Source organism: Stegodyphus dumicola, chromosome 3 (assembly GCF_044657685.1).
Source record: "Stegodyphus dumicola isolate Sdum_Otavi_A_Nest chromosome 3, ASM4465768v1".
NCBI classification, from domain to species: Eukaryota; Metazoa; Arthropoda; class Arachnida; order Araneae; family Eresidae; genus Stegodyphus; species Stegodyphus dumicola.
In genome coordinates, this window is record NC_140770.1 from 205288870 (window position 1) to 205299574 (window position 10705).

The following is a 10705-nucleotide window of genomic DNA, read 5'->3' on the forward strand; positions in this document are numbered from 1 at the left end:
GTAAATGTAAACATCGCCAACTTTGGCGATAATAGTTCAAACCTGGTAACCTAGCTAATTCATCCTATTCGCTTATGCGAAGGTCGTCGTTGTTCGCATTTGGAGATTTATATTATTTTTCTCTTATTTATTATTATTTTTTCTGAATTTTTTAACAACGAATAGATAGAAATATTTTCGCATAATTAAAGAAGTTTTCGTCGAAAGATGCCGGTTCTCGGGTCGTCAGTTCGGGATCAAAGGAAGAAATTATGGCGGGAGGGGTGAATGCTAATTTGTAACATGGCTGTTCACGTTATGTTCTTAATTATTAACAGCTGTAAGCACGTAGAACCATGAGGTTTCCAACCCCTATAATAATTTTAAAATGTATAAAGTTCTAGTTTTATTAAAAATGCTACTGAAGAAAATTTGATTACTGTTGAAGGTTATTTGTATTGTGAAATATATTATGAAAAAGGATAGGTATTTGTTTCAACGTAAAATGCTTTAAGCTGTATGCAAGTAACTTGAAAAAAAAATACTTAAAACTATGTAAAATGGATATATTAAAGGTCATGCATTTATTAATTTATTATATGGGCATGGCTCTTACCGAAATTCATCAATCAACAGGCAAAGTACTTAATAGTGAAAAAAGACATTTGTAATAGAAATATTAGTATTTTATATGAATTAGAGAAAATACATATAAGTATATCGTAAACGTAAGTATAAGAATACTAATTGTTATTTTTTAAATGAATTTTTACATCCCGTTATGTTTAATACATTGTTTTCTGTGCTAACTTGAATTTAATAGAAATTTATTTTCGTATATCACGTTTAACCTGTTAGTTTTATATCTACATACTTATTACCTGTGAATTTTTACTACCATTGTCTGCTAACTTGAATTTACATCACTAAAAACCACGTTTACAAAATATCACGCTTACGGCTCGGCTCATCCTTGGCGAGTAAAACTGCAACGGCGCCAAAGGGTTCTTTCCCGAAGCGCCAACGGGTTCTCTGCGGATGAAAACCCTTATAAAGATTAAATCAAAGCAAATTACTTTGTCAGAGATGTGAATGTTCTAACTGAATTTTCTTTTTATCACTTATTATTTATTTCCTCTTTGAAAACACATTCATATTTGACAAATAATTATCTCTGCTGAAAATTTTTTGATTGTTTAAAAACTATATTTGTCAATAATATAATAAAAACTCACTAATCTAATGCTTCATAGATCAATATGACAACGAATTCAAAATGTTTTAAAAACAGTTCTGTAATCTTTATTTTGTAGTAGATGCAACTAATGTCACAGAGAAAAAATATTTCAATAAAAAAGTACTCCATGTTAATTCAATAGCAAAATTATTTCTATTTCAGTGAGAAATCCACTTTCAATACTTATATAACAGAAAAATGTAACATAAGCATTTTAGAAGTTTTGAATATAAGCTAAAGGTTTATTGTACAATTTTATGTAAGAAACGTAATAATTTACTTTCATTCCTTTTAAATCGGCATATTAGTTTCCAATCAACTAAAAGTTTTGGCAAGTTAGAGACTTAACACACAGTATTCCGTCACTTAAAATATCAATTATTTGTTCTTTTTCATTTAGAGATACATTGGAATTGAAAATACCAAAGGCAAAATGGGTCACAGATCCAACCTAATTCCTTATTTGAAAATTTTTCAAAAACACTTCTGTCAATTTTATCACATGTTGTTTTAAACAAGAAATCTGTATTATTTTCTTTAGTAAATTGTCAAAAAGCATGTTTTTTTTTTTTTTTTTTTTTATTCAATTCTGCTTGCCAAAGTATTGGCTTAGTTTTAAAAGCTTACATTAGTACAAACTGCGACACAGTGTGTCTAGGTAAGATTATTTGTTTCAAAATGTCTGTTAATAATTTCAAATATTTTCTCTCCAGTTGCTTTTCCTTCCCAAATATTACAACATAAAAAATATTCTACTGCGCCGTTTTCAAAAACATATCTCACATAAACGATGAATTGAAACATTTTAGTAATTTCGGTAGTTTCATCAAGTTTTATAGTAAAGACTGGATTTTGTATTCTATAGTGTCTGATATGACAAAAATTTGGTGAGAAACAGTATCTTTTTTTAATGCTATTGTTTTTAAATCGTTACTATATTTTTCTGCATGCATAAATGATGTCATTTTAATTGCTGAAGGAAGAATGAGCGATTCTCCAATTGTATGAGGTTTTAAATTTTTTACAATTAAATATGAAACTTTTAAGGATGCCTGTAAATCCTTCTCAGGAACTGTTGTATATTTTTTCAAAAATACATTTTCATTTTTCATGCTCTCAGCTCATTCCTTAAAAAAATTCTTCAGATTTATTTACTTAATCTTTATGTTTAGTTTCTGAGGTACTTTTCAGTTTCATTGGCGCAAATCTTGCCAAGCAGACTTTGTTGACGACAACATACAATATACACATACGTAAAAAATGTTAACAAACGTTAGTTCTAAGATTTTTTTATTTTGAAGGCACACGGTACTACTATAGTATTTTAATATCTTTTAAAATTTTGTAAAAATCCAATAAATAAAGATAATAAATTTGTAAAAAGACATTAAGAATTTACTATCATACTTGCCAACCTATGACACTCAAAAATCAGGAGATTTTTTTAAGAAATCGGGAGATTTTTCACAATGTTAAAAAGACTTTAAATGATGAAAATATAGTTTTTAATAATGAATTAATTTCAAATAGTAACTAATTCTTAAATGCAAGCAACACAAAAATACCTTACACATAAAAAACATTTTTATTACTTGCAATCGTTTAAGAAAACGAAAAAAAAAAAAAAACTTTAATCAGTTTTCGTACAAATGTTATAAACAGTGGCAGATTTTGCTTTCTTTAAGAAAGAAACATCATAATTTTGTTCATAGCAATTGCCACGTAGGCCTGCTTTCGCTAATAAAAGTTTTCCTAATGTGTCATCATGAATATTAGATCTAAATTTAGTCCTCGTTTTCGCAACAACACTGAAAATCCTCTCACACTCTGCATTACTATGGGGAACTGTCAAGTTGGCCAACATAATTCTAGACAGTTCGCTATATTTCAAAATTCCATCAGCATCTTTCAGTTTTCTAATTAAACTCCACTGGGTGTCAATCTTAGCTGATTTTATAACTTCATCCAAGTTCTCTAATTGTAAACTGCTGTTATGCAGCTGTTGGAACTGTTTCAATTTTTCCTTCTTTTTAGAACTCCTTTCAAGATAATAATAAATATCAACAATGTGTTCATCCACATTTATTGGTAAAGAAGCTTCCCTTTTTTCAGCTGCTAAATTTAAGTGGTGACAGTTGCACCTCATAATCTGCAAATCTGAATTTTCCTAAGATGCCTGCAACACCAGTATTCAAGCCTACCAATACTGGTGTATTATCAGCACCAAGTGCTAAGCAATTATCCAGAGGGACTACATTTTCTTTTAAAGTTTTAATAATTAGCTGTGGTATATCAAAGCCTGTCAAATGTCCTTCTAAAGTGGGGACAGAAAGTAAACTGCTCTCAATTTCTGAAGACTCTGGATTATAAAAAGAAACAACAATTGGATACAGTTTTGAATTGGTATTATTGCTTCCATCCATAGAGAGGCAGAACGGAGCTGTTTTATTGCAATCAATAACTGATGATTTATTTTTCAAACCCATTTCTTTAACAATTGCACCTGTTTTGGTTCTTGCACTTGAATATTTCTTAGCGATCTCACTATCGGGAAATATTTTTCTAAATAAAGCTGCAGCATGATCCGATGCATTCAGTGGCAGGTTGTACTCCAGCAAAAAGGCAGAGAACAGACATTCTGCATTAATAACTTTTTGGTCCTCTGTTTCTGAAGAAAAATTTAATTTTCCGTTTTTTTTTTTCAAAACAACTCATGTTGTGTTTTTGTGTACGCAGATGTTTGAGAACATCTGCCCTTCCACCATGCGAAATAAAAAAATCGCAACGACAGGCGGTACACATTGCAAATTTATTACGTTTCCTTGAGGAAATAATGGAAGGAAAGTCAACTGTGTAGGATTTTTGAAACGTACACGAGTATTTCACCTTTCTCACAGACATAACAAAAGATGATAATTTCTAAAACTATTTCCCGAAGGCATGTGTACTCACACAACTCAGGACAAAATGACCGAAATAACTAAAGAACATCCAAATAACAGTTTGGTTTGTCCTCATTGGCTAACATATGCCAGATGACACGCAGTGGAGCACGATGCCCATTGGAGAACTGGAGAACGACATTTCTGGATACATATATGCTCTCACTCACAAAGCAGAAGTTATCTAATTAGCAAGGTTTTGTTTTAGATATAAGCTAGAGAAAATTCAATTGCTTTCAGACGTCCAAAATCACTTTTTTTTTTTTCATATAACAAAGCATTAAGCCAAGTTCCATAAAAATCGTGAGAAATTTTAAGAATAAGAAAAAGTCGAGAGAAATATATTGTAAATCGGGTTGGCGGGAGAGCGGTCGAAAATCGGGAGTCTCCCGCCTAAATCGGGAGAGTTGGCAACTCTGTACTATGTTTTCATGGTTCAACATCCTGATTTGCCGGTTCGTATCACAAACTACGCTACAAAAATCTAATTCTCTCAGTAATTATCTACATTAATTTCAAGTTAAATCTTAATTTGGAATAGAAGTTTAAATGCAAGAATTATTTCAATTCGTACAAATAGCTTACTGAGAAAATTATGTAAAACCGCAATGCTTTACTTCGCTACTGCATTCTCATTAGAATTGATGAATTTAATACTTGATTTTGCTTTTGGGTGAGTGGTGTGATTGCAGTCTAATTGTCTTAATTACCGCAAATGGTCTTGGGGCATAAATTTTAATTATCTTGTAAAAATTCTATGTAGTCGTATGCCAATATTGAAAGAAACAATCTGATAAGAAATGGCTGCGACTTGTTTTGAATATGAGGCGTAAAACGTTGGCAGCGAAGATATTCCGTTTGGCATCAGTAGTACCGTTGTTGGCGACTTTATTGTTTGCGACGGCAAAACGGGAAAAGTACCGTTTCTAAATATATTTTTAATTTCGCAGGTTTCATGCTTTCCATGTGCCAAGTTTTCACTGCATTTAACACACAATGGATATTCTTTTTCCATTGATAATGCAACATGTAAAACAGTATAAAATAAACTCTACTTGATATTTACTCAATTTTTTTAGAAGTAGAAAGAGAGCCAATGGTTACATTTTTGTTTGCATTTACATTAATAGTTTTTCTCGAAGTTTATTTGATGTTGGTGCATCCATCCCATTTCTCTTACAAGAGATTTTGGGCCATTTAACCACCATGAACAAAATTGCAACGAAAACAAAATTGTTTTTATTATCCTTTGAGACACTACTGAATTTTCCAATGCTTAGGAATTGTTATGTGCTTACTTGACAACAAATTTGATTAGAAATAAGAAACATAGCTTATAAATGATGCGTATTACAATTACAAAGCATGTATGGAAATTCTTAATACATTTAGTAATCCTGATAATTGATTACGCATTTAGTAAGTAAATCAGAAAATATTTTAATGTATAACAAATGAATAGTAAGTAGCTAAGCTTTTAGTTAGTAGTTAGCTTTTAGAAATAATTAAGCTTTTATAAAACAGAGCATAATAACACAGTTACGAAGATAGTTAATGTTATAAAGTTAGGTAATTTAGTAAATTTCAGTTGTTCACCAAAGAATTATGAAGTTCCTTGTATATCTTCATAAATGAACTTTATTGCTGTTTTAAGCAATTAAACAACTGTTCAAGTTATTTTAATAATTTTGAAATATATACACTAAAAGAAACAATAACATGTATTAATCTATTTGTCAACCTTGATTTTGGCACGAAAGTCTGCAGAATGCTTCGTAGTTTTTAAGCACATAGAGGCACTGCAATTCTTTCTTATTCCTTGATCTGAAGTTTTCTGTTTTTTTTTTTTTTTTTTTTTTTTTTTTTTTTTAATTTAAATTGCTGTATTGGCACACATACAATTTTTGTATAGTAGCTTCAGATGTGGATAAGTTTTTCGAACACTTTCGTTTGTTTTACTGGCGTCGCTAAATTTTGCGATGAAATGCAGCACATTTATTGCTGAGTATCACCTTCCAGATTTTTCGAATTATTCTCCTCTTTCCTCAAATACACTACGGCGATAAACAATAACCATTCACTAAAGATTTTGCGTAAATTCCCACTCATAATAATTTAAATTGCGAAAATCTCACAATTAACACCTAAACACACTATTCAACAGCACAATTCTTTCGAAAGCGCGCCCTAGGGAATTCGTTGTTGACAGGTTATCTTCAAGAGAAAAAATGGGAGGAGTTACGAGATTCTCTGGGTTGCATGAAGATCTACTAATAACTTTCTCGCCAAGTAATTTGGCGTCATCGGCTCATTCTTATTTCTGGAACTGTGGTTGAAGAGTGGTCTGTTTTTGATCCGTAAGTATGCTAAAATTCTACCATAAATTTTTAATACCTTGTTTTCCAAATTTACACATTTTGCTTGATTAATTTGAAGTTGTTTGTTTTTAGATGTGCGCAATGGCAAATTTCAGGTTATTCGTCAAATAACCAAGGTTTCTATTTCTCTGGTAAGTGTTTGCTTTATATCTTATATTTAGTATTAAATATTAAAAGTAATTTTTGCATGCGTATATTTTTTCATGCTCATTTTCTGTTTTATGTGCTGGTAGATTTCTGGCCGATTACCGTGTTTTTAGATAAATGCGCCATTTTCATTTAGGTCGTATAGAGATTACTGTTTCCATTTTTTTTTAAGTAACCACGAAAATTCTAACACATGAAAAAGCTTTACTAGTAAACTTTTGATTGAGGATATTTCAAGTAAATGTGCCATTTTTACTGAATTTATGTAGAAGTTGCTCTTCGTTATGCCTTTTTTGAGCCAATTTGTTAATTAGTTGTATTCTTTTAATGTGTTGTTTTGCAGATTAATGCAGTTTATTTGACAGATGTGTAATGCTGTTTGTTGAAAAATGCATTAGAACCAATGATGGTAAGATCTTGGCCTAGCAAATTGGTAAAATATTACCTGCTCTTAATTACTGAATCATATTGTAGGATAAAATCTGCTGTTTATGTATGAAAATTTGTACTTTATCTCTGATTATGTGGTATATGCCCAGAATTTCATTATTAATGATAGATTCATTAAAATTACTATTTTTAATTGTCTACTTTGTTTTGTGTTGCTGCTGCTCATTCTGCATTTTTTTTTTTTTTTTGGGAGTAGATATAAAAATTAATTCTTTTTTTTTTTATTTTTTTTTCCCTCCATGTCTCTTTTTATTGTGCTAGTAAATTTTTGAGAAAATTTCAAGTAAATGTGCCGTTTTTACTTAGTTTGCGTAAAAATTGTTCTTCTTTATGCCTCTTTTGAATAAATATGTCAATTATTGTTTGTATTATTTAATATCTTGTTTTGCATATCAACACAGTTTATTTGATAGATTGAGATGCGATTTGTTGAGAATATTCATTAAAACTAATGCGGGTAAGTTCTTGGCCTAATAGATTGGTAAAAGATTTTCAGATCTTAATTACTGAATTTTTTATTATATTCTAGGATAAAATTCTGCCTTTTATGTGTGAAAATTTTTATTTTATCTGATTATGTGCCAAATTTAATGATTCAAGAAAAATGTCATTTCTGTGTGTAGCTAGTTCGTTGTTGCTGTTCGTCATGCAGTTCTTTTGAAGTATCAGTTTGAAAATTTATTCTTACATGTGTATTTTTCTCATCCATTTTTGCTGTGCACTTTTCCTGTAAATATTATTTTTATTTAGTCTATATAGAATTTGCTCTTTCTACCTTTTTTGAATAAGTATGATAATTAGTTCTTGTTTGTGTTATTTTAATGCCCAACAATTCACTTTCGAATGTTTGTTAATTATAGAAGCTAATTTTACTTTTTGCTTGCAGTTTTTAACTCTGTACCTTTTATCCAGACATAAATAACATCTGCCTTTTCATTTCTAAACTTAAAATATCGCAGTCGGGAAAAGGTTTCAATTTGAAAGGTAGTGGCTTTTCTAATTGCAAGAATTTGTCTTCAGAATTATAATTAACATAAGCTGTGCATTTCTCGGAATATCTAGTAGACCTTTTAAATCGCAATTTTAATCTTTAATTTTTTGGATATAATTAAGAACGAATTCATTTGGAAGCAATTTAAAAATTAAAGGCATTAAAATATTTCTGTATAAATCAGTATGGTACTTTTCTGTTTCGCTGGCGCAAATCTCACTAAGTGCACTTTATTGGCAACAACACATAATACACATAAAAATTGTCAAAAAATGTTAGTTCTAAGATTTTCTTTATTTTAAAGGCATAAACATTTTAATATCGTTTAAAGTTTTGTAAAAAGACAATAAATTTTTTTAAAAACGTTAATTTAAGAATTTACTATGCTTTCATGGTACAACATCCTGATTCGCAGGTTCGTATCACGTGAACCCAAGTGATATCATTTCACGTAATTCTTTGCTCAAACTATGCTACAAAAATCTAATTCTCTCAATGATTCAGTAATTATCTACAATAATTTCAAGTAACATTTTAATATGGAATACAAGTTTAAATGCAAGTATTATTTCAGTTCGTACGAATAGCTTACTTAAGAATTATGTAAAACCCAGTACTTTACTTTGCTAGTGCATTCTCATTAGAATTGATGAATTTAACCCTTGATTTTATCTTTTCTATGTTTTCGCTTTCCCTGAGCTGTGTGATTGCATCCTAATTGACTTAAATACCGCGAATGGCATTAGGGCATAAAATTGAACTTTCTGGTAAAAATTCTATGTAATTGTATGCCAGTATTGAAAGAAACAGTGGCGTAGCTAGGGTGGGGCAGAGGGGACATCTGTCCCCGGGTGCAGCATCCAGGGGGCGCCAAATTAATGCTACGAAATTTTTTAATGAATGTTTTGCATTCTTGACACTTAGAAAGTGGCGTAAATTCTTCAGTTGTCCCCGGGCGCTGGAATCCTAGCTACGCCACTGGAAAGAAACAATCAATCTGATAAAAAAAATGGCTGCGATATGTTTTGAAGATGAATGTAAAAGGTTACCAGCGGAGATATTCCGTTTGGCATCTGTTGTACCATTTTTCACGACTTTATCGCTTGCACCGGCAAAATGGAAAAGTACCATCAGTATATTTTTAATGTTGCCATGCAGCGTAAAAGCATCTCTACTTTCTCCCAAAAGTCTTGCTATTTTTTAGATTTCAAGTTTGACTTCTGTGCCTTGTTTTGCAGGTTAACATGCTTTATTTGATTGCATAGAAGTTAACTTTTCGTAAAAAAGCCTTAATTATAGTATCATTATTGGTAAATTCAAGGCTTGAACAGATTGGTGAAATGTTTGACCTTAACTACTGAATTCTGCTAATTATATGGGATATGTCCATAATTTAAATTTTCTTCTAGTAAATCGATCAGTTGGAACAAAATGTGAAATGAATTTATTAAAGAGTATGTCATTTGCTGTATTCATAAATTTCAAGCCATGTGTATCATTTAATAATTATTTGTTTTTAGTATAAAAAAAGTAGTAGCAGATGATCCTACCAATTTGAATAAATATGGAATTTAGTTTTTAATAGTTTTATTTATTTTATGTAATTTATGATATTAAAGTATAAAGGCTATGCTCGTGTATTTTCTAGTAAAGGCAAGTTTCCAATAAATAGCAGTTTTTATTTGAGTATGGTGGTTGAGCTATTTATCCAGCATTTTTTTAGTATGAAGACTAATCATACTTAAAAAAATTGAGCATTTCTTTTAAGTAAAAGTCAGTGTGTTATAGCTGTGCTAGTATCATTCTGCATAATGACAAAAGTTCATTAAACACGTTAGTGACATTTAAGTGTTGGTTTTGATTATCATGCAATACTGAAACTAAATTCAGAATTTCATTATTGACAAAAACAATTTTTTTTTTTAATTCTGGGTATGAATGTCTGAGCATGTGTGTAAATTTTAAGTCATTCTGGATTTTCTTTCATTTGATTAATTCGTTAAACTTGCTGTTATCTGTAAAAAATTTTCCTATTGAACTTTACCCTTCGTTTTAGTGGCACAGGTGATAATAGATTTTTAACCCCCAAAAAATGAAAATTTCCAAGTGTGGCTATAGAGAGTATGCTCAAGTTCATAAAATAACTTAGTTTTCCTTTATCATCACCTTTCTGTTCGAGAAGCTTTTCTGCAGCATACAGTGACCACCCCTTTTCTATTATAAGAATACAGTCAAAAGTCTTTAATCTGCACGTCCATAATCTGAAATGATCTATAATCTGGACCTCAAAGCTACAAACTTTCTGCGCATGCGCATAATACGTTTATGAATGTGCGTTTAATGTACAATGGACGGTATAAGCTAAGCTAAAATTACCTAATTCACTTAATGTTACAAATTGCGTTGTTCCTTAATCTTCTAATTTGATCCGGCTTATTATTTTTTGCAGACTGTTAGAGCAATTTTATAAAAGTAAGCTTGAACTTTAGATTATGTCAAAAAGAATTTCTGATTCTAGAGCTGCCGAAGAATCTACAAAGCGAAAGCATGTTTTTATGTCCATCAAACAAAAAGTGGAATT

At 30.5% G+C, this 10705-nt stretch overlaps 1 long non-coding RNA gene across 1 annotated transcript; it reads left to right on the forward strand.

Moving 5' to 3' along the window:
• The first annotated feature begins 6458 nt into the window (after positions 1 to 6458).
• On the forward strand, positions 6459 to 7234 carry LOC146998255 (uncharacterized). The gene is made up of 3 exons (XR_015040048.1): positions 6459 to 6515; positions 6609 to 6667; positions 7027 to 7234. It is a non-coding gene; the product is annotated as an uncharacterized LOC146998255 (long non-coding RNA).
• The last annotated feature ends 3471 nt before the right edge of the window (positions 7235 to 10705 follow it).